We start from the raw sequence: 25,351 nt of genomic DNA on the forward strand, positions 1-25,351 counted from the left end.
GCATCTCCTAAAATTCATAAATAATTTTAAAGGAGTTACTGGGTGTGGAAATAGCCCATTAAGTTCATCAAGGCGTAGCACCCAAACACCGTCGCACATACAACGCTACCCAGATAATTTTTAGTATTATGTTCTTTCTATATTGTATCTGTGTAAAACACAAACATTGATTGATAATATTTTTAAAAAACTGGAATGAAAGATATCGCAGAATTTGGTGATCCATCTTGTTCATTGATTGGTGATATTAGAAAGTGTTGCCGAAATTAGTTAATCTGTTTGAACTTTTAAGTTCCCTACAATACCAAGTTTCCATATTTTCAATCACATTGCAGACACATGGAACCCTTTATAAAATTAACTTCATGTAATGTGTTGAATGGTGCATATTTTATTTTGATCGCATCTAGAAGTCTATCCGATGAGTTAGGGGATATAGCTCGTTAAGTGTTCCCGGGACTCTATGAATAGGTGACGAATTGTCAGGGAAATTCACACTGTCACACGCTCTATACTTGTTGGATTTTTTGAAAGCTTGATCCTGGCAGGGAGATGTGTCAACTACTTAATACGTCTTATAGAATATGTTTCTTATAAGGTAGAGTGGTATGTGTGTTGAAATCCATACAAGTGAGAAGTAAAGTGACGGATCGAGGTACCTCTTAATTCCGAGGGAAGTTGGGGAGCCCTTTTTAGTATCTTGCTGAAAATATTAGTAGGTGTGGTGTCATAAAATGAATATAGGTGTAAAAACTGCGACAGTTTGTGGACCATTCAACATTAAGGAATGACTTTTTTTCTGCGAAGATTTTTTAAACATTGCGTAATTTCATGCAATTTATACATGGAACAAAAATCGTGATTGATTGATTGTCATGAAAGGTGGTCATATCACCATAATTTCCTTGGCCACGGTTTCTCAATTTGTTCCTTTGTAAGACATTGTAGTTAACATTATGCATAAAATATGTTATATCGAGAAAGTACAAATTTAAACAAAGTTCTGACGACTTACATTGTGGAGGTTGGTGGCCTGCGACCAGCATCCACTTGTCTTTAATGCCGACTGATGTTGGTTTTGTTGGTAGTGGGAGATGGGTCATCCATAAAATATGTTATTTATCAAGGTTATACCTTAGTCCGCTTCTCTCATATATATTTTCTTTTACATTGTATGACTTTAGCCGCAGGATAGTGCACAATAGTAGATGCAGAGTATGGCTTTAATGTGCGTGGTTAATTGAGACAACTAGGTCACTGGTCAACTCTTAGTACTACTCTTGTACTCTGGTCCGAATGTTAGCAACAAGATGTTACATACGAAAATGCAAACATGTCATGTAGTTAGCAAAGTGTGATGAAAAAATGTACACCTGCAAAACGAGTAGAGATCTGTAAACACATACCAGCATCGGAACAACGTACACAAATCTAGGGCTAGTGTAAGTGCAAATGGTGTATATGCGAGAGGTGCTATACATGTTTATTTTAATCAATCTGTTTTTAGAGCAGACCTTGGGTCTAGAAAATGCACACAGGTATGTGAGCAAAGAGGAGAAAGTAATCAAATTGATACTCAAGACTAAATTTTGCGGAGTCATTATGTTTGGATGTTTTAATCATGGTGAAAGCAATAAACCAGAAGGACCAGTAACCACATCCCTGTGCCAATACGAACGGGTTTTAAATCAAGTTTATCGACCCGGAGTATTAAACATCGGTGTCTTTCTCTGAACAAAAGGGAAATGAGCGATTTGTGTCATCCCATGTCTCGGCACTATCAATTTCACTGATGCATAGTACTGATGATACACTCAAATCCATTCATTGCATTTGTAATGTCAGCTTCATGAGTTCAAATAAAATAAGTAACTTCATAATTTAGACGAACATATGAATATTTCCGAGTAGTTTGGAATATTTGGAATTAACAATTATTTTCAAATGTATTATGCATAATATAATGATGTTCATGACTTAAAAGGAACGAGAAAATTTGATCAAGTGCAATTTCTATTTTTATGGACATTTGGTGGTATTTGCTTACATTTTCTTCACAAACTGCAATCATTTTCATGCAATATAGGGCATTTACTTTTGTAATCAAATGCTTTCATTACATTTCGAGGTCCTAAAGGATATATAAACTTTATCGAGAACCATTATCATAATTCGTGAATAGGTGTGGCTCTATTACTATTTCTAACCCAAAATAGATTGACAAAGTCTTGTGTATCATATTATAACATAATAAAACAGTAATTTGTCATGCGACATGAAACATAAAACTTATTTTCGTTAAGACTTGTGCTAAGTCTAAAGTTCATTAGTTGACGATAAGTTTAGATCTTTTGCTCCTTTCAATATCTCCTCTCGTGTCGGGCGTATTTGTTAAACGTCTTTGAGGGAAACCAAGCGGCAGAGTACTAAACGATTTACAAAAGCTACACGGATTGCTGAATTAATTTCCATCCTCAATGTTAGCACAGCACGCGACAGCTAACTCAATTAGAATTCGATGGTCTTCCCCAAGCGGTGAAGGAGGGAAGGGGCCACAGTTTACCAAAGGATTTCAAATGTAACGTACGTACTAGAGAATGTTAAAGGTATAGGCTCTTAGAGTTATGGTCGACACACCTGGAAAAACAAATTGAATATAAAACTTTCATTTGTGAGGCTTACTAATGGAATGCTACCTGCTATGTTATATATGTCGTTGGTTTAAAGAGCTCATACAAACAAAATAATTAATAAGACAATGAATATACAGAAGATAATGAATAAAATGGAGGAGGAAATGAAGCGAAACAGATCAAGAGGCTGCCGAAGAAAATATATGTTCAACAGGAATTGTAACTATATATAAACAGTAAAATAATTCAATTCTACAGCAGCAGTAGCAATTGATTATTCAGCAGTAACACAGGAGATATATGTGTTTTCCACTAAACGACATTAACTGAGCAATTACTGACGGTTTCTACTTTATCGGATCGATTTGGAATGATCACTTGAATCCCAGCCAATAATAAACGCCTTGTCTTGAAATTTATAATGTCGAAATATTCATCTGAGGCGGTATAGTATAGCCAGTTTATAACGGCACGCTGTTAAACGTGATAATTTGGCACATATCAAACGTCATTTAAAACGGATTCTGAGACAAGTTATTGACAAGTTGAATTGGCGGGAAATTGGACCCACAAAGACTGTCACTAAAGCACGTCATGTTTATCATGTTTATTATTCAAAGTTATAAGGTAGCTTCCCTTAAAGAGGAGCGATTCTATTGGTAAACCAAACCACATAAAACTTTTTAAAAGTGTAAGGAATAACTCATATTATTTGGCTAATTTCAATTTAAAATATATGTAAATAGCGCCCTCAGTTCTCAGTTTGCACAAAAATATACAGTTTCTGGAATAAAAATTACCACAAAAATGCAGAAAAAGATGAATAATTTCATATAGAAACAAAAATCTTAACAAAAAATAAACTGGCCTCAAAAAGAGACTTATAATTTTTCACAAGGTCATATCTTAAAATCCTCTCCATAAAAATGAACAAAAGTTGCACACAGGATTACTTCAATACTCTACTCTAAATATTGGTCAGTAACCAAACAGTTGTCCAACTGACACAACAGCAAAATGCACTGACATGGAACACCTTCCTGGACAATTCAATTTCTAGTACCAGTCTCGTTTAAATTAGATTAATAACTTCATAATTCCTACGATCATGAGATTATTTCTGAGCAGTTGTCAATATTCCAATTATTTAAAAACGTATTGTAGCATTGAGGTTTAACAGCTGACTGGATATGAATATGCATAATTCAATTTTCGTAACTAAAAGGGAATGATACATTGTGATCAAGTGCAATTTTCGATCATTTCTTATCAGGACATTAACGGCGCGTGCTTCTATTTTCTTACTAAGCAACACTATATTTTTAGGTTAGAACATTTACTTTTATAGCAAAATGCTTTCATTGCATTTCGATGTCCCGAAGGATCTATAAATTGTGATTATAACCATCATCATTCGTGAATAAGTGGGGTTTTAAAAACTCTATTAGTATTTCTAATCTATGATAGATTCACCAAGTCTTCTGTATTTTTGAAACAAGAGGAAATCACACTAAAATACACTGACACGGAACAGCTTCCGGGACCACATTCACAGGCGAATAATTGGAACCCAGCAAAAGAAATCTGTTGGGCTGTGAATGTGGTCCAGGAAGGTGTTCTATGTCAGTGCATTTTGCTGTTATGTCAGTTGGGTAGGGTATTGAAGTAATCCTGTGTGTACAAACGAGAAGCGAGTGTGAACGTGTTGGATCGTGCTGCCTTTCAATTTTGGGGGTAAATAGAATATGTTGAAAATATTGGCACGGTGTGGTGTTATAAAAACGACTATACGACGTATGTGTAAAAACTACCTCAGTTTCTGAGCTATTAAACATAAAGTAATCACGTCATGTAACTGGCCTTTTTGTGTCGGTTGGTACGAATTTGTCCATTCTTACAACGTTGCCTAAATTTTATGGAATTCTTAAGCTGCTTTTACAAAATCGGTTGGACATTCGTAAACTATGAGTGACGATGTTTTCCTTTACGACAGGTCCTCAAGTGGTTCCGTGGTGTATTTAATAAAGTACAGAACACACATTCAAAGCTTGAAGGAGTAGTTAGATAAATTGGCATCTCATCTACATCATTATCAATGTTTTGCTGACCAGTACTCTGTTTTAAGTACTTTAGAGGATAAAACTTTCTGCTATTAATGTAGCTAAAGAAAAGATACGAATCTGAATTTGCCATGAATGCGGTTATATACTGAACAAACTTGTTTGTTATTTCTAGTACAAGATATGTTATGGTTGACAATACATTAAGGCCTTCATACAATTGACAGAATTCACACAAATTTGGCAAGATTAATTATGACGCGTGATTTATGTACTACATACATATTATACATTCTTTCTATTACTAGTATTTCAGTACCTAAAAAACAATAATACAAACACGTGTTGAAGCAGGAGTGCTTGTAACATACGCTACCCTTATTTGCAAAGGCACTGACATCTGTAATAATATATAGCGAGGGGAATGTCTTCAATATCACGTGTACGTATGACTCGTATGAAAGTGAAAAATTTCAGCTCCAAGTTTACAAAATTTTATCATAGATGAAGTTTACAAAATCGTATCATAGATGAACCAAATTGTTTCTCAAGACTTTCAGGTTTACTGTCATATCTATTTAAGATTGTAATCATTAAGAAACCATCAGATTAAAAATTAAATCACAAATAAAGCAAAAATCAAACTAAAGCATCTATGTTAATTATATCGTTCAAATGATTTGTCTACTAGGGTAAATACGCCGATTCTCGGTCACTTAAGAAACAACCCGCTCTATTTCTTGCGTAAATGATTATAAAAGTTAGCTATATGGGAACGTGTATTCCCCACAACATCCGGTTTAACATACCCTGCATGACATCTTCCATTGAACTTGTATTGGAAGTACAAGGTCAAAAGGTCAAAGTTGACGACAACGCCTATTCTCGGTTAGACCCTCCCTCGGGTCCGTGGAGAACGACTGGTAATGTAGATTACATAGCATTAAAAATCAACCCAATACACGGACCCTCCCAGTCTGTAGGCAATTTGACTTCCAGCTCCCACAAACTGCTGGAAGTTCACTTTTACGGATTTGGAGTCACGCAATCTTTCTATATACCACGTCCATGTTTTCACTACATTAACGTTTGTGTAAGCGACTAAACAACGATATTGTATCCGACCAATCAACGCAGCTTGGCAGCGCGGGGATATTTGAAAAGGCTTCCTAGCTAAATAATGTGCAAACATTTGCAAACCGCACGCGATAATGTACGCAATATGGACAATAGGCCTAAGTCCGAGTCGAGTGGTTGCCTTTTATTATTGCGCGTACCATGGGTCTATCAGACGCGTGCCACTTGAGCTCAATACCTCTCAGTTGTTGACAAGTGTCCCATCCGATCTTGCGTCACATCCCGCGGCATAGCTTTGTGCTACCATATTTGAATTGAAACTGGGGCGGGGCTTTCGTAATTGACATCGGAATCACCGTGCTTCGTTGAACGAATATTTGGAAGTGAGATCTCTAACAGATTGGACCAGTCTCGGAATCAGCGCTCAATGGACTTTCGCGTTCACTTATAATCCTTATAATACGAGTATATTTCTATATTGCTGCATGGTTGACTGTGGTGGGTGTAATTAGTGGCGTCGATTTGTGGATGAAGAGGAATGGGTTTTTGGCATTGAAGAAAATAAGGGGGAGTTGGCATTTTTTTTTCATAGGGCATTACGTAATTATTTATTGTTACATTATCCAGAGATGGAACCGAACCGAGACTGGGGGCGGAATCAGCGCTCAATGGACTTTCGCGTTCACTTATAATCCTTATAATACGAGTATATTTCTATATTGCTGCATGGTTGACTGTGGTGGGTGTAATTAGTGGCGTCGATTTGTGGATGAAGAGGAATGGGTTTTTGGCATTGAAGAAAATAAGGGGGGGGGGGGAGTTGGCATTTTTCTTCATAGGGCATTACGTAATTATTTATTGTTACATTATCCAGAGATGGAACCGAACCGAGATTGGGGGCCAGTCTAATTCTCGGTCACTAAACTCCTATTCTCGGTCACCGTATAGTTTTTCTATACCTATTCTCGGTCATTCTCTTTGGAAGCCTGGTTGATCGGTATGACGCGGTTTTGATAACTTAAACGCATAATAAAAATACGCGTGCAGTATTCTCAGATATATTGACAAGGAGCGATCCTTTCAAAACGGTTTTTTGGCAAAAATTTTCGTACCATCCGATCGGGGTCCGAGGTGGTCCTATTTTGTGGGAGCGCACAGCGGAATGCGGCGCCACGCCCGACTAGTCCAGGAGCAAGATCACACAGGGCCCTAAATAAGGAGTTCGTTCACCCCCACTACATACAAGGTTTGACACCATAGGTAGTTAGTATGGACCCTCTAGATCACTGCTAGGTAGGCAGTGGTCTCAAATTGTGGTAACACTTTTTTACAGGTCCTTTTATATATGGACGTATAATCACATAAAATCACAAAAAATAGGGCAAAATTAAGGGGTGGGGAGATATAAATCCCCATAACTCAACTTTTACTTATAATAATGAATTTATTTTGGTATGACTATGTAGCTAATTGATTGTTCTAACTTTCTAGTATTATTTGAAAGCAAACCTAGGTTTCATTAGATCATGATTGGAAGTGGCCAGTCCATACACTAGTGGAAAATCAGATTTTTCACAACAATGCTTAGGGTGGGTATTTTTATGGAACTGGCTTCAAATTTTACTATTGTGCCAATTTCTATTTTCAAAATTAATTAAGCTCCATTTTTTAATTTTGTTTTTAATATCAAGCATATCTAGCATGTCTAGGCAAACAGTGATGTTCTGGTTCAAATATTTATATAAGTGCATGTTTGCGTGCATGTTGGTTTGTGTTGTGTAGGTTTGGGGTAGGTGGGGTGTGGGGGTGGGGTGGGTGTGTATAGGGTTCGGGGTTGGGGTGTTTTACGTGTCTTTTAAGACACGTAAAACACCCTTACAAATAAATACCTGACAACCATTAGTTGTCAGGTAGTTAAACATAATATATGAGAAATATGTTAATATTCCATATCTAACAGCATAAAATATGACAATATTAAGGGGTAGGGGACATATAAATCACGAAAAACTCAAGTTTTGCTGATGAAAATGAATTCATTTTGGTATCAATATGTAGCTAATTGGTTGTTCTAACTTTCTAGTAATTATTTTAAAAGCAATTAAACCATTAGTTGTCAGGTAGATAGACATAAAATGGGGCGCCAAATTGACCAATTTAGCATCCAAGCGATGAAAGTCAAAATTTTTGCGCTACGGCCGACAATTTTGCCCCCTTACGGGAGCACACCACTAAATCAATGCGCCATTTGTGCAACCCTACTGAGTTCCGGTAAAATACAGAAAGTTTTTGAGGTATAATGGGCTGCTCTTTGGACTAATAATCAGAAAGAGTAGCGAATGATAGCTTAAATAAAAGTGTAAAGCCTGTGCATGAATTTGAATCACTAAAAAGTCGCATTTTATAATTATCGAGAAAATAGGTCCGCGTATTAAAAATGGGCAGAAACGGGTTTACAGTCATGAGAGCATGTCAAAAACAGTGAGGGCGCTGTTTAGCGGCTCCTACCGGGAAAACGAGACGGAAGACTACCCATACATTGAAACATATGTTAAACTTTCATCGATTTGCAATCGACTGGTTATCCTTAAATTTCTCAGAATGTGCCGAAAAGGCCTCAAAACGAGCAAATAAAACTGGTGTTTTTACACGTATTTCAATGGGACAATTATTTTGGTGTGCGCCCTTCGAAGGGCCTAGGAGTAAAACCGTGCTTTTCAGAGAATCAGCCAAAATTGAAATGGCTTTTGATTAAATTGCAGTTTTTCGATTTAAATAGATAGTTTATATGTTAGTGAATATATTTAATGCGTTTTAGATGCAAATTGCGCTAAGATTATTCCCCAGAGGCCTTCAAAGTTCAAGAAATTGCCACAAATTGTGTGAAAACAAGATTTCTTGGATTTAAAGCAATTTGGGCTTAAGGTGACAAATCGGTGCGTGCCGTTTAAAGCTGCCAAATCTTGGTTTTATATGGGCGGGGGGGGGTGATTGTTATAAATCATTAACAGTAGACCCATGCAATTGTGAAACGTGATTTACTCTCATTTAAAACCGAATTTCATCAGATGGAAGGTCAAAAACTATCTAGAGAATTGGAATTTAATGCAAATATAGAAGAGTAAGCATGAATGGTCAAAATGTTGAAAATTTGCCTATTTTCGGAATCCACCATGTAACTTTGAAAGGGAATTTCTCTTGAAGTGAATGTCACAGAGCAATTCTGTTTCGAGCGTTTTACTCAAAACATTTTATATTTCAAGAAAAAGATAAAAGAATTAAATTTTATGAACATCAGAAACCCTTGAAGGGAGCACACCACTAAATCAATGCGCCATTTGTGCAACCCTACTGAGTTCCGGTAAAATACAGAAAGTTTTTGAGGTATAATGGGCTGCTCTTTGGACTAATAATCAGAAAGAGTAGCGAATGATAGCTTAAATAAAAGTGTAAAGCCTGTGCATGAATTTGAATCACTAAAAAGTCGCATTTTATAATTATCGAGAAAATAGGTCCGCGTATTAAAAAATGGGCAGAAACGGGTTTACAGTCATGAGAGCATGTCAAAAACAGTGAGGGCGCTGTTTAGCGGCTCCTACCGGGAAAACGAGACGGAAGACTACCCATACATTGAAACATATGTTAAACTTTCATCGATTTGCAATCGACTGGTTATCCTTAAATTTCTCAGAATGTGCCGAAAAGGCCTCAAAACGAGCAAATAAAACTGGTGTTTTTACACGTATTTCAATGGGACAATTATTTAGTGGTGTGCGCCCTTACCAGTTCCGGCCTTGATATTATTCCGACAGCCTGTCACTAATTCACAATCGATTTGAAACATTTATTGAATAGATTTTTTAATGTTGAGGTCCTACTCTGTTGTTCCCATAAAAACAAGCACGATTCACTTTAATTTAGTACCCACGAGAGGCTGATACATTTTGCTCAGGCGCTAGTTTTAACCGGAACTATACAAGGATTTAGTGTTGTGCCCCTTGAAGAATAGCACAATAGCGCTAATAGCACGCTATAAGGTCTAGGTCATTTTAAGAATAGCACAATAGCGCTAATGGCACCCCTCCAAGTGTACAAGAATTATTATTGCGATAATAAATAACATTATTGCGATAATAATAATATGCCGCCTAAGGCCAAAACAATTTCCAGAGCACAATAGCACTAATAGCACGCTATAAGGCCTAACCATTTTAAGAATAGCACCATAGCGCTAATAGCACGCTATAAGGTCTAACCATAAGAATAGCACAACAGCGCTAATAACACCCCTCCAAGTAATAGGAGAACTCAAAAATAGCATAACCATGATAACTGCGCTAAAATTAACATTTAAAGCTATTTTTAATGTCCCTAATGGGTTTTTTCTAAGTCCTCAAAAAATAACACTGTCAATTGCACAGATAGCATATCCATGAAAATAGCGGTGCTATTTGTGCTAACATGTATATGAAGTAATGACAAAATTGCGCTAATAGCACGTGTAGGCCCGAGGAGATAGTGTATGTAATCTGCGCAAGTCAGTTATAGCGCCTTTCTCGGTCCAGGGCAGGAACCATTTTGCCGCCAGAAATGTGACATTGTTGACCCAATTTTTCCGACCGAAAAAGCTCGAAAATACGACAGGTTAGGGGATGGGGTAAGGGGTAGAGGAGGGAGGGCGGGCGGTCACAAATAATTTCTCCTCGCTCATTTGTATTCGACAAATGGCTATAGGCCTAATTTAAGCCTGCAGAGCAAAATGCAACACTTCTCATGTGCTCATGCATGATCATTTGTAGGACACATGGCAACAACAATGTCAACATAGCTCATACTTGGGAACACTGACCGAGAATAGGAATGCCAACGGAATTCGTATGCCTATTCTCGGACACCCCTGTTTCTATGGGAATTTACATAAACACAACACCAATCATTTGCTATGGTGTTATTTACGATGCAGGTGGATCAACTTGTTAAAATTACAGCTTTAAAATGCATGTACAATTTCGCATGACTGATTATATTACAATATCCCCTCTTAAATGACGTCATTATTTTTTTTAAATACCGATATTTCAGGTCACCATACAATCTCAAAATCTATCATTTGAGGTGAACTGTGCTGCCGTGATATTAAAAAGTCACCAAAACCTGCAGCACCGGTACGGCTAAATGATTCGCTCGGAAGACACGGCTGAAATTAAAGCAACGATCGTCAGCGGTTGTTCAAATCGCTAACTGACCGAGAATAGGCGTGTGACCGAGAATAGGCGTATTGACCCTAAGACGTTTGATCTTAATTACTTTGAGAAGACTTTTTCAAGCGATGGAAATAAGACATCCCGTTTGACGTTTCAAATCTAATCTGTAAAAATTCTCAACCCATTTCACAATAAATTTCAATTTCCTGGATATTACATAATCTTTGAAACGCAAATTCCTACGCTATACATAAGACGTGCAAGGGCAATACAATGTGGTTACAAAGAGTCTTATAGAAGTACTATGCTGTTTCAATGAATTATTTACAAATTTAGAAATGTCTTGACTAAAATAAGATTGCATCTCTTTGCACTGAACAACGACTATAGTGCTTATTTTACTTTCTTTGTGGCTTTAAGATTTACCTGGGACTACACACACAGAATTTCTACATGAACAACTGTTGCGTCGACTTTCAAATTACACAGATTGCAGCAATAGACATTTGAATAAATGTAGTCTGCACTATGTTTTATTCCATTGTTCTCAATAAGTCGTTATATTGCGTCTACCTACCTGTTACATTTCTATGTCATGTCTATTCAGCGATTTGTTCATTTGGAAAATTGGAAAATCACCAAAATGAATTCTTTGCATTTTGTTATGTTAGAAACATAGATGTGCTAACATAGCCTTTTATTCCGGAATCAAAGACAATATAAGACATTTTATTACTTTCAAAATTGATGGTGCAATAGACAAGCCGACCTTTACTTGGCAGAAGCATGTAATGAAACAAAGCAGGAAATTAATTATCTTGCTCATGATTAGGTCCATCTATTTTTTTTCACTTTGAATGATGAATGTTGGCAGGTTATCTAGTAATGTTTTAACATCTCCAATAATATGAAGGCATCTGGGATATATGAACAGAATATATAATACATATTTAGAGAAATGCCCTTCCTGTACTCGTATCATACAATAGCCTAAATGAAGTCACAAGGAAAGAAAATCGATGCCACTTTGGCCACTGGGTGTTATTAAGTATTTCTGAAATACACGGTTGTCCACTTCTTTCTTTTATATTTTTTTACATTGTATGACTTTAGCCGCAAGGGTGGGGCACAATAGTAGATACAGAATGCGGATATTCTGGGCGAGGTTAATTAAGGCAACTAGGCCACTGGTCAACTCTTGTATTCTGGTACAAAGGTTAGCAACAAGACGTTAAAGATGAAACTGTCATGTAGTTAATATGAAAATGTGATAAAAAATTTGAAACTTGAAATATGAGTAGCATGTGGTAAAGACATAATGTAAATTTTTTCAATTTGTCAGCTGAATATGTGAATTTGTGATAGAAAGTAAATTTACGTGTGCGATCGTAAACATAAAAATCAAGTACTCCAATGTAGCCTACAAGTACAAAAACTGTCCAGTTGATAAAAGTTTTCCTAAATTAGTTACTTCTACATTAATATTTAAATGTTTAGCTAAGATCTAATTTTAAGGAGATATGTATTATTGAGAAGACGCCATAGATCTGTAAAACGTATAGAGCATCGAAGCATCGTATATAGACAAATCTAGGACTAGTGATTAAACCCTCGTATAATCAGTGTGCTTCGACTATATTTACATATTATACGTATTTATAAATACGCACGTGACACATTGGCGCGACATACCAAGAACACCAAGTGTGACCAAATCTTCATGCTATTTACCACTCTACAGACATGATAGGAATTTGTAAAGATAAATATCATCAAAGATTATACCAACTATAACTAGCAAAATTATTACATATTGGGGGATTCTAAATTTTTGATATGTTATGAAAAATAACATTTTGAAAGTATTTGACGACGGAAAAATATTTATCGACGGAAACGTTTACAATAATATCACAATCTAAACAAAATAGACAATCTGGTGTCGTTTACCGCCTTTGTATTTAAAATGTACAGGAAAACCACCCGCCGTGCCGAAGGTCACTTCCAGAATTCCTGTCTACAAGCTGTTATGGCAGCGCTGAGGTGGTCACGTGCGTATTTATAAATACGTATTTATGAATATAGTCGAAGCACACTGATAATAGGTTTTGTGTAAGTGCAAATGGCATACGCGAGGGTGGGGTGCTTATGTGTGGGAGTGTGCTTAAATGTGTTTATTTCAATCAATATTTCTCTAAGAGCAGGCTTTGGGTCTGGAAAATTCACACTAGTATGTGAGTAAAAAAGAGAAAATATACACAAAACGAAATTTTATGTTAGGATGTTGTAATCATGATGAATCCAATTACCAGCATGATCAGTAACCCCATCTCTGTGCAAATACGAACGAGTTTTATATCAAGTTTGTGCGACAGGGAAATGTACTATTTTGTCTCATCCCATGCCTCGGCACTATCAATTTGGCTGATGTATAGCATTTAAAACCATACGCTCAAGCTCATTTCATTAAATTCAAAACTTTACGATAAAACAAAAATATGAAAATATCTGAGGAGTAATCAATATTTGGAATTTAATAATCATTTCAAGAGGTATTTATAGCGTTGAGGTTCAGAGGCAAATTGGATGTGCATAATTCAATTTTCGTAACTAAAAAAAGAAACGATAAAATTTGATCAAGTGCAATTTCTATTTTTGAATGAACACATTTGGTATTTACTTATATTTTCTTCCCAAGCTACCACCATTTTCATGCAATATAGGCACTTTACTTCTGTAACCAAATGCTTTTATTAAATTTCGAGGTCCTGAAGGATATACAAATTGTAACGAGACCACATATCATCATTCGTGAATAAGTGTGGCTCTATTACTATTTCTAATCTAAAGTAGATTGACCAAGTCTTGTGCATTCGTACAAACAAGAGTTAATCCCACATATTATAACATAATAAAACAGTAATTTGTCATGTGACATGAAACATGCAGCTTATTTTCGTCAAGACTTTTGCTAAGTCTAAAGTTCATTAGTTGACGATAAGTTTAGATCATAGTTTAGATCTTTTGCACCTTTTATTACTTCATTCTTTTGGGAATTGTTAGAAATTATTAGCAGGAACCGCCACTGGTGCCTCCAAGGCTTATATTTGAGTACACCCATACACTACAGTGTTATTCCAAGTTTAACTAGGAATATTTATTAACCATTTGTGTAATGATCAAGCGCAGCTGAAGTGGAAGAATAAAAACAAATTGTCATAAACGATTAAACTATTTACTTGGTAAGAGTATCTGAAATTAGCATTTAGAATCAATTTTATTTTGTCCAGAAAAGCCGAGTATTGATTTTGCAATTCTTGATAATGTAGACTTATTATCTTGGTAATTGGCAGAACTTATTGTAGGGTTAGTACTTCTTTTTGGCTCAGAGCAAACCGGGCAAACCATTCCCGGGGGGGGGGCACTTCAATTTGAAATGGATATAGGTGTAGGGCTGGCGCTTTCGCACTAAGGGGCATTCGGTGAGAGCAACATGTAAAAAATATGGGGTCATTGGGTGAGAGCATGATTTTTGGCATTCGGTGAGAGCAAAATGTAAAAAATATGGGGTCATTGGGTGAGAACATGACCTTTTTTTTAAATGGAATCTTTGGGTGAGAACCAAAACAGCGCCACAAAAACCTCGAAAATCAAATTTCTAGTTCTAAATGGCTTCAAATTTCTTTATTTAAAAAAAAAAGTAACAAAATCAGTGATAAATGAAAGTTGCTGTTCAAATTGAACTTGTAAGGGTCTTTGGGTGACAGATCAAATGAGAAAATAGGGGGTCTTCGGGTGACAGAGCGCGGAGCGAGCATGTGTTCGTAAAAAAATATGGGGTCTTTGGGTGACAGCGATGCTGAAAAGGGGTCTTAACAGCCCTACATACGCGTCACCTCCAAAGTTGGAGTGCCCCCCCCCCCGGGAAACCATTAACCCGTGTTGAAATTTGAAATTCAATGTTTGTCATCGGCTGCAAATAATGTTTGAAAAATTTGAACAAAACTGTTTAAAAAATTTGTTTTGAAACATTTCCAAAGTGTTTAGGATGAAGTACTCATTGCAATATCTCCTCACGTGTTGGGCATCAGTGTCTTTGAGGAAAACCAAGCGGCACAGTACTAAACGATTTACAAAAGCTACACGGATTGCTGAATTAATTTCCATCCTCAATGTTAGCACAGCACGCGACAGCTAACTCAATTAGAATTCGATGGTCTTCCCCAAGCGGTTATTCTCCAATGGAGGGAAGGAGCTACAGTTTACCAAAGGACTTCAAATATATCATACGTACTAGAGACTGTTTAAAGTTGAAACTCTTAGAGTTATGGCAGACACACCTGAAACATCACATTAAATATAAAGCCTTTGTCAGGCTTACGCATGAAATGCTGCATGCTAATTATATATGTGGTTGGTTTCAAAGAGCTCAAACAAAGAAGACGATGGATTTGAAGAAGTTAATGCAATAATAATGCAAAAGGAGGAAATGAAGAGATACAGATGAAGATGTTGTTTAAGACAAACGACGAAAACGGCAGAAGAAAGTATAATGTTTCAGGTGGAAGGGCTGAGAAAATTAAGTGGAAAAAGTGCGGTGAAATAAAATGTGATTCTAAATAAAAAGAAGAGGTACCGAAGAAAATACATATTCAAAAGGAATTGTAACTATGAACAGTAAAATGTGTAAAAATAGTATGTTGGAATCGATAAAAATGAGACGAAAATGTGAAATGTGATGGATCGTGCTGCCTTTCAATTCCGGGAGTCAGAGTTAACTATTCAACATAATGTAATCCTGAAATGTAATGGGCTTTTTCTGCGTCGGTTGTTACGAGTTTATCTATTCTTTCAACGATGCGTAAATTGCATGCAATTCTTAAGATATTATTTATTTAGCTAATTCATACATGGAACAAAAATCGTGATTGTCATCAAAATCGGTTGAACATTCGTAATCTATGACGATGTTTTCCTTTACGACAGGTTCTCAAGTGGTTCCGTGTTGTCTTTAATAAAGTACTAACACACATTCAAAGCTTGAAGGAGTAGTTAGATAAATTGGCATCTCATCTACATCATTTCCAATGTTTTGCTGACCTGAAGTGCCATGCTATCCGTCTATTTATTCTGCACTCACTGTAGGAGATTGGATCGCTATGTAATGTCTTACATTGATGGTATGTATGTATGGCTAATAAAGTCAATCTCAGCATGATGGAATGGTTGTTTGTTTTGCTTGGCCATGCTCCATGATGCCTGCGCGTTTGTTATGTTTTATTTGACTTACATGACTGTTCTGGTTTTCAAGATCGGGTTTTGAGTACGAACTTCTTGTCAAGACATTGAGGATAACATTATGTATAAAAAATCGATTAACGCCTCGATACCGTACAGACAAAATGCAAATTAAACCTATTAGTATAAATTGGAAAGTTCATTGATTTTAAAGCTGTAAATGTTGTTTTTCCATTCAATCACGTCGATTTAATAGACCATTGATTGGTAAGTATATCCAGGAAGTTTGGATTTCACATTTGTCTTAATTTACGTCACGAACCAGCAAGACCTCGTCTGATTAGACCTGCTCAATAGAGAGATTGTGATTTCCAAACGTAGCATCGAATGTACGTGGAATCTATTCAAAATCCCGTCACAGGAGAGTGATTTTAAGAGATTCCACGTACGTTCGATACGTACGTTTGGAAATCGCAATCTAGCTCTGTATTGTAAAAATAAATGTGCCGCGTGGTGCGTGGCATTACTACTTCGTACAGCATTCATATCACAGCAGCCAGATTGGAAATGAAAACTCGTGTCGCATTAGGCTAAAATAGATGTTCAACTCTTCACTAATAACTGCACACTGCAAAAGTCGTAGATAGGTTAAACTGTTCTTATCCATATGACCAGTGGATTATTGTTCAATTAGTTTTAACAACATAGCAATATTGAGTTTTGACCTTGGAGGGTGCCAATTGGCTGACGTCTTAAATTGAAATATATTTACTAAATACTAATTTGATTTTCGATAGGCAAATCATTTGTATCTGCTGCATGCAAAAGTTAATAGAGGATTGTTTTTGGAAGAGTTGGCTTGTATTTGTAATGACACACTCAATAACTTCAATTTGATGCGCTTTATTTCAAGGTCACAATAAAGATGGAGCTTAGCTCAAAATTGTAATTGCATTATAGTTATGATATTTATTTAATCCAGTTGAAAAGGTAATCAAAATACAATTTAATTATAGCCTTATATCTTATAAAGAAATCAGGTTTCTTTCAAGGACAATCATTTCAGTGCCGTAATTCTTCTCTATATTTAAGGCTACATAAGGGCGGTAGCTTTTCGTAATGGCGAATGAAATGCAATCAACTTTTATTTTTATTTTTGTACGTACTCTGTTTTAAGTTTAGAAGTTTAATATTAAAGAGACAACGCTTTATATCCAAATATAAATTTGAAATATTCAAAAGCAGTAAAAAGATAAAATATTCTTAAACACTTGAAAATGTTCCTGCAATCTTATTGGTGTGATATGACACGATATCACACGGGTCAGCGCGTGTGCATCGACGCGATACGCGTACTCGCTTTTTGAACCAATGGGAGGCGACCTGCAACAGCGGGACTGATCGATTTTAAGCCCTAGGTAATTCCTTCTAAAATGTAGAATTTAATTTGATTAAAATATGTAATACTTATGATGTTTTTATTATTTTGAATTGAAGTGTTTAAGAATGAGCGTAAAACAACTCGTAAATAATGATGTCGCCCGTGTCACATGAGACGATAGATGCACTCCAGCGGCTAAAAACAATACCTTTATTCTCTACATATTTTATGGTACTACAAGTTCAGTATGAATTTAAATGCCTTAAATTGCAAGGTGTGAAAGTATGTGTTTCCAACTTTAAGGGTTCAAATAAGTATCAATGAACAGCTGTATTTTCACACTTAAAGTTAAGTTTGTTTGGCTACTGGTACCCATGTAGCCAAAGAATTTTCCATGAATGCGGATATATACAAAACGTAGCCATTTGTTATTTCTAGTAGAAAATGCGTATGCATATGGTTGTCAGTATATTAAAGTCCCATTCAGTGATCCCAGCGCAAAGTGTAAAAATATTCAAATTGTTTACAAATTCCTTAAAAGTGAAGGATAACTCATTCAAATTGTCATGTGATATGTTTGGAATGAAAAATTTGGCAAAAACGAAGAAACAGCAGTATTGACGAAGTTGTATTCAAATACATGTAGCTAATTTATACTGTCAGTAAATAAATTACAGATTCATGTGAAATGCCTTATTTTGCCTTAAATACACAGCTTATTGCTGAACCACAAGCAGGCCATATTAGCACATCTATGACAATGACGTAGGCATGAGCAAATCACTGAATGGGCCTTTAAGGCAGCTTACATGCAATTTACAGAATTCACACAAACTGGGCTAGATTAATTATGACGTTTGATACAATGTACTATTTACATACATTCTTTCTATTAGTAGTGTTTCAGTACCAACAAAAATTCCAAACACGTGTTGCAACAGGAATGCTTAGAACATACGACACCCTTTTTTTGCAAACACATGTATTCCTTGGTGATGCGGTGATGGGAATGTCTTTCATATATTATACATGACATGTATTGGAAATGTATTAAAGTGAAAGAACTCAATTCCAAGTTTACAAAATAATACTGCTGATTGTGTATAAGCTTAAAAAGATTGTTTTGCCTAAATTCGTAACATACGGAAGTCCAACCAGAATTTCGCAATGTTATTAACATTTTCAATGATATGAAAGCATCTGGGATATATGAAGAGAGTGTTAAATGGGAATATCATAATAAAAATGGCCTTCCTGTCTATACAATGGCCTAAGTTGACTAAAAAGTTTGACTGGAAAGTGTTACTAAATGGACACTGGAAATTGTTACGTGTCTGAAATACAAGGTTGTACATGAATCCACTTCTTTCCTTTATATTTCTTTTATATTGTATTTAGCCGCTGGTCAGGGCACAATAGTAGACAGAGTGTGGGTTTGTCGTGCTTAATTAAGAAAACTAGGCCACTGGTCAACTCTTAGAGTCTGGTCAGAACGATGGCAACAAGATGTCAAAGGCGAAATTGTCGTTTAGTTAGCAAAATGTGATGAATAATATGAAATCTGTAATAAAAGTAGATCATGGTACCTACGGCAAAGAAATGTTTGATAAGGAATAAATAAACGCGTAAATCTCAAATCAAGTACTCCTAATTTGCATCTAGGCCTACGTACATGCAACTCTGATGGTAGTTGGTGTTTTTCAGATCCTGGGTGTTCTCTCAAAACCAAAAAGTAATATATATAATCAATTCGCAGACAGAAATGTTGAGTACGATCGATCAATCAATCAATCAATCAATCAATCAATCAATCAACCAATCAATCAAGCAAGCAAGCAATCAATCAATCAATCAATCAATCAATCAATCAATCAATTAATTAATCAAGCAAGCAAGAAATCTTCAAAGTAACTAATTAAGGTGTTCATGAACACTCTTTTAATAGTTTATAGTTAAACTTAGATTTGGGTTTTATGACATATTGCCGTGGGTAGACAAATCCAGGGCTAGTGTGAGTATGCATGTTTATATGCATGTGTATGTACTTGAGTGAAAGACAAATAACCACACTTGATACATGAGATGAAAATGTGCGAAGTAGATGCAATGAAACAGTAAAACCGTATATATAAAAAGAGCAATGAGCGATTTGACTCAGCCCATGTCTCGGTAGTATCAATTTGTCTGATGTACAGCACCACTTAATGATACGCTCAAACCCATTTCGTTCATTTTATAATGCTGCTAAGTTACAAGTAAATTAAATAAATTAAATTAAGGACTTCATGATTAAGACGAACATTTTAATATTTTTGAGTAGTTGCCAGTATTCGGCATATTGTATTTTAGAATGTATTGTAGGGGTGGAGGTTTAGAGACAGTAATTGGCTGAAAGCAAACTGTTATGAACAGAACTGTTTGAAAAATGTATACTGTTTTGAAACATACAACAGAAGAAAGAAAAAAAATTGAAGATAACACACGTCCAGTTTGATTGGGAAAAGTAGAATATCCCTTTAGCAAATCTTTTCCAAAAATGCTTAGGATAAAGTATGCATTGCAATATATTTCGTGTCGGGCGTTATTGTCAAACGTCATTGAGGTAAACCAAGCGGCACAGTACTAAATGTTTTACACAAGTTACACGGATTGCTGAATTAGTTTCCATACTCAATGTTAGCACAGCGCGCAATAGTTAATTAAATTAGAATTCGATGGTCTTCCCCAAGCGGTGATTTCCCTAAGGAGGGATGCAGCTACAGTTTACTAAAGGACTTCAAATGTAATGAATGTATTAGAGAATGTTAAAGGTGGAAGCTCTTAGCGTTAAGGGCGACACACCTGAAACAACAAGTTGAATATAAAGCCTTTGAGATGCTTTAACTCATGAAATACTGCCTGCGATGTTTATCATGTATGTTCATGTTGTTGGTTTCACATTAAGAGCGTAAGAAGAGAAACAAACCAATAAGACGATGGGAGGAGAAAATGAAGAACAAAGATGAAGATGCTGATAAAGATGAAACCCGGAGATGAAAACAGCGACAGAAAAGACAAAGTGGGAAAAGGTGTGACGAAATAAAGTGTGATGCTAAAAAAGTGTGTATGAGAAAAGAAATATTCAACAGGAATTGTGAATACGGTATACAAAGAGTAAAATAAAATTCTACAGAATCACTAGCAATTGACTATTCAGCAATCATACCGGAAATCTATGTCTTTTCTACTAAACGACATTGATTAAGCAATTACCGTCGGTTTCTATTTTATCGGATCGATTTGGAATGGTCACTTGAATCCAAGCCAATAATAAACGTCGTGTATTGGTCATTACATGTCAGGATACTCATCTGAGATGGCGTAATGAAATAAGAAAGATGATCAGTATCTTTCACACCAACGGCACTAAGTGTTTATCGTGACAATTTGTCGTATTTCTTATGTAATTTTCTGAGACAAGTTACTGACAAGTTCAATTGGCTGTTAATTGAACCCACAAAGGCTGCCACCAAGCTGGCAATCAATATTATTCAACGGAATAAGGTGTCATCTTAAACAACCTTTTGAAAAAATTATATTTTTTTCAAACTCTAATGGTGACCCGCAGGTCAAATTGCTAGAATTGTACATTAAACGCACCTAAACAGACACAGTGCAATTTGCAGGCAGCAGCTTAATCAGCGCCAATATTATTGAAACAAACAACTATACAAACATCCAATCCAACCCAACCCCATCCCCCAGTAGGCAATGAGGATAAAGTGCCTTGCCCAAGGACACAACACGTTGGCACGAGCGGGGCTCGAACTCGCAACCTATGGATTATGAGTCGGGCGCCTTATCCACTCGGCCACACGGGCTCCCAAAACGAACCACCTAAAATAGTTGGCTTAGTCATTTTGTTCAATATGTTCTGTTCAATTACCATCACATTAAAGCCATATTATAACATTTTCAAACAAAATAGATTAGCATTTTTTTGCCATAAAATGTTAGCTTTTACTGTCAGATATATCCCTTTTATTTTTGAGCCGAACAACTACGGCAAAGCAAAGAAAATTGAATTTACTACCAGCGCACATGTCGCCAATACGTACCACTCCTTCGGTCATGTTGTGGTACGACCCTTTGTTGTGTATATCACCGTCCTGCACGCCGTGTACGTACTGTGTGTTATGAACATCGTGTATGCGTTCGACTAATAATTCCATCGTAACGCGTTTTATTCAAAATCTCGGAGTTTGACAAAACTACAGCACCTAGAGTCTTGATTTTTGTAGGGTATATTGGTTTAATAAAGTACAATTTAATCATGTAAAAAAAGGAATTTTAAAAATTCAGTGAGGGCGTCTTCCTCAGCAAATGTTATAATATGGCTTTAAAGAGAGTAAACAAAACAGCATGGAAAATATGTAGATGGAGAATGGGGAACAGTTATTAACCCACCAGTAGAAATATCATTGTGATAAAATTAATCTTCCTTTAAAAGGCCAAAATGGACGGGGCATATGCAGACGTGTAGAGTCTTTACATGAGCAAAGTTTGTAAAACAAATGCACAAATGCAATAGTGACAGGCGTCGTTGGTGAATCTCCTGAATCAACAGATCACTTTAGCAATTAATGCAATATTTGAAATTCTTCAATGCATTTGAATCAAGTGTAGCCTTCTTTCGAATATGAGATACAATTGAAAAGTAATTTCCGATGCCAATGTCAAATTGTACAATTTATTTGTAGATAAAATGAGATAATTCATTTAAACTTATTTAAATTTCTTAAAATTGAAAAAGAAATCATTCATAAATATTGTTGAAAGGTGCTCCTGGGTGCGGTAAGCACCTATAAAGCTCATTCAGGCATAGTGCTCAAACATTGCGGCGAATACGACGCTACCAAGACAATTTCGAATATTATTTTCTCTCTATACTTTATTTATTGGTATCAGTAAAAACACAAACATTGATTGATGATGTGAAGTACAATGAAAGATATTGCATAATTTAGTCTTATGCATCGATTAGTGATATTAGAAAGGGTCGCATTAATGTTTACAAAATCAGTTAACCTGTTTTAACGCAACTTTTCTATTACCAGATAAGTAAGCCTATAAATGAATAGACATGTTACATATTTTCGAACACATTACAGTCAAGCCATTAAAACATATTCGAAATAAAACTTCATTTAACATGTTAACGGTGTATATTGAATCTTGATTAAATCTAGAAATCGGTGGGTAACGTATTGTCAGGGAAATTCACACTGTCACACGCTCTATATTTGTATACTTTTTTGAAAGCTTGGTTCTGCCAGAGAGATGAGGCAACTATTTACGTCTTATAGAATCTTATAGAATGTGTTTCCAAGGGTAGCATGGTGTGATAGAATATTTACAAGTGAGAAGAGAATGTGAAAAGTGATGGATCGAGGTGCCTCTCAATACCGGGGTAAATTAGCTCATTTTGATATCTTGCGCAGGTTGAACAGATTGACACGAATATAGGTGTGAAATCTGCAACACTTTCTGGACTGTTCAATATGATGTAATGAGCTTTGTCTGGGTTGGTTGTTAAGATTTTGTCAATTCTTTTAACGTTGAGTAAATTGCAAGCAATTCTCAAGATTCTGTTTATTCATACACTGAACAATCGTGAGTGTCATTAAAATCGGTTGAACATTTTTAGGACGGTGCTTTACAGGTTCTCAAGAGGTTTCCGTGTTGTCTTTAGTTAAGTACTGAACACATATTCAAAATTTGAAGTAATTAAATACATTTTCCCATCTTAACTTCATAATTTCCAATGTTTTGCTGACCTTAAATGCTATGTTGTCTGTCTATTTATTCTGCACTTAATGTAGGAGATTGAATCTCTATGTAATGTCTTACAGTCATGGTTATGTTTGCATGTTAGTATAGTTAGCATCTCAGCATGATGGCACGGTTGTTTGTTTTCCTTGGCTATGTTCCTTGATGCCTGCTCGTTGATTATGTTTTATTTGGCTTCCATGACTTTTCCGGTTTTCAAGATTACTGGAATTACTATTTGAGATCTTTCTAGGCCTTATCAAGACATAGTGGATAATATAACATACGAAATACCATGAACCCTGTACCTACTATAAATTTGTAGGCTCGTTGATGTTAAAGTTCTTAATATTGTAGTTGTAGAAAATCATTTTCTCATAACACAGTGCGCGTCATTAGTAACTTCAGACTCATACATAATCCATATCGCAGCAGTTCAAAGGTACACTAGAACACACAATAGAAGTGTGCACTAGAACGCTGTAATGACCAAATGACTTGGGCTAATCTTAGGACTATTGCTTGCGTTGATTTTTGCGAACACAAACCACTTTTATTACTCGTGAGTAAGGCGGACGAAAGAGGGCGTGGGAAGGGTTTTGCTCTTACAAAGGTATTCTAAGTGATATTGAGTTTAAACTTGCTGTTTCGATTATATGAGCTATCACCATTCATATTTAGCAAAAAATTATATGTTTGGACGATTCGTTACCCTAAAATCTAAAAAGCAAATTAGGCTTAATGTTTTACCAATTTTGTCAGGGCGCTATTATATTATGATGTCATAGTAATATCACATGTAAAGTTTTGGTGGCACTGAATAGAGATAACCCATGGCTATTTTTTATATTACATATAACAGCATAACGATTTTAGCATAGGAACCACAGAGGGAGGGTAATACCAACCCATTTGGTAAAGCGTGGAGCAAACAATACCCCAGTAAGACAAATATTAATCTGCTACCTTTCCCTTTTGATTGAATTGAGCAAACAATATTAAAACGACATTCATTAGACACTACGTGGTCTATTCAAATACGCGTGTTACACTCAATGACGAAAATGATCCGCTATTCCTGGTGGTAAATATAATTATTTGCCACCATATACGATTAAAGGTTATTCTGCATGGAATCTTTGCTTTAGATGAAGGAATTAGTTATGTGTTATTATCAGCTGTCAGTTTCTGTTTAGTGATTGTTATAGCAAATTCAGTTTGCACATTGTTCCTTTTCAAACAAAAAAAACGTCCAATACTATGATTTTCTTTTTCAAGTATTCTATTTCGGTTTAGTTGTTCATATCATTACGTTACAGCACATTACATTGCATTACAATACAATATAAAATACTGCATTACATTAATAATAATAATAATAATATGTACACTTGTAAAGCGCGCAGATCCGCAATAAACGCTCGTGGCGCATACAGAGCAAAACAAAATATACCAGCAGGAAAAATGGAAACAAGGAACAAATGCAATCAACAATAGTACATTTCAAGATACATGAAGTAAAATATAACATAGTAAACTACAAATTAATCCAGCTCATAAGCAAGTTCGAAAAAATGTTTCTTGAGTGAGGATTTGAATGACTCGATTGACGAGCAACTGCGAATAAAATTGGGAAGACTGTTCCATATGCGAGGGGCTGCCACAGAGAAGGCGCGATCACCCCATGACCGAGATGATTTAGGTTGAACAAGGAGGGTTTTATTTGCGGAACGGAGACCGGGGCGAGAAGGGTTGTAAAAGTCAAGAAGTTCATATATGTATGGGGGAGCTGTTCCATTGAAAACACGGTAAGCGAGCAACATAAGTTTGTATTTAAGCCGGAAGTTAACAGGGAGCCAGTGTAAGTCAAACAAAACAGGAGAGATGTGTTCAGAAGGTTTTGTACGGGTGACCAGTCTAGCAGCGGTATTTTGTTTGAGTTGCAATCTG

Source organism: Amphiura filiformis, chromosome 1 (assembly GCF_039555335.1).
Source record: "Amphiura filiformis chromosome 1, Afil_fr2py, whole genome shotgun sequence".
NCBI classification, from domain to species: domain Eukaryota; kingdom Metazoa; phylum Echinodermata; class Ophiuroidea; order Amphilepidida; family Amphiuridae; genus Amphiura; species Amphiura filiformis.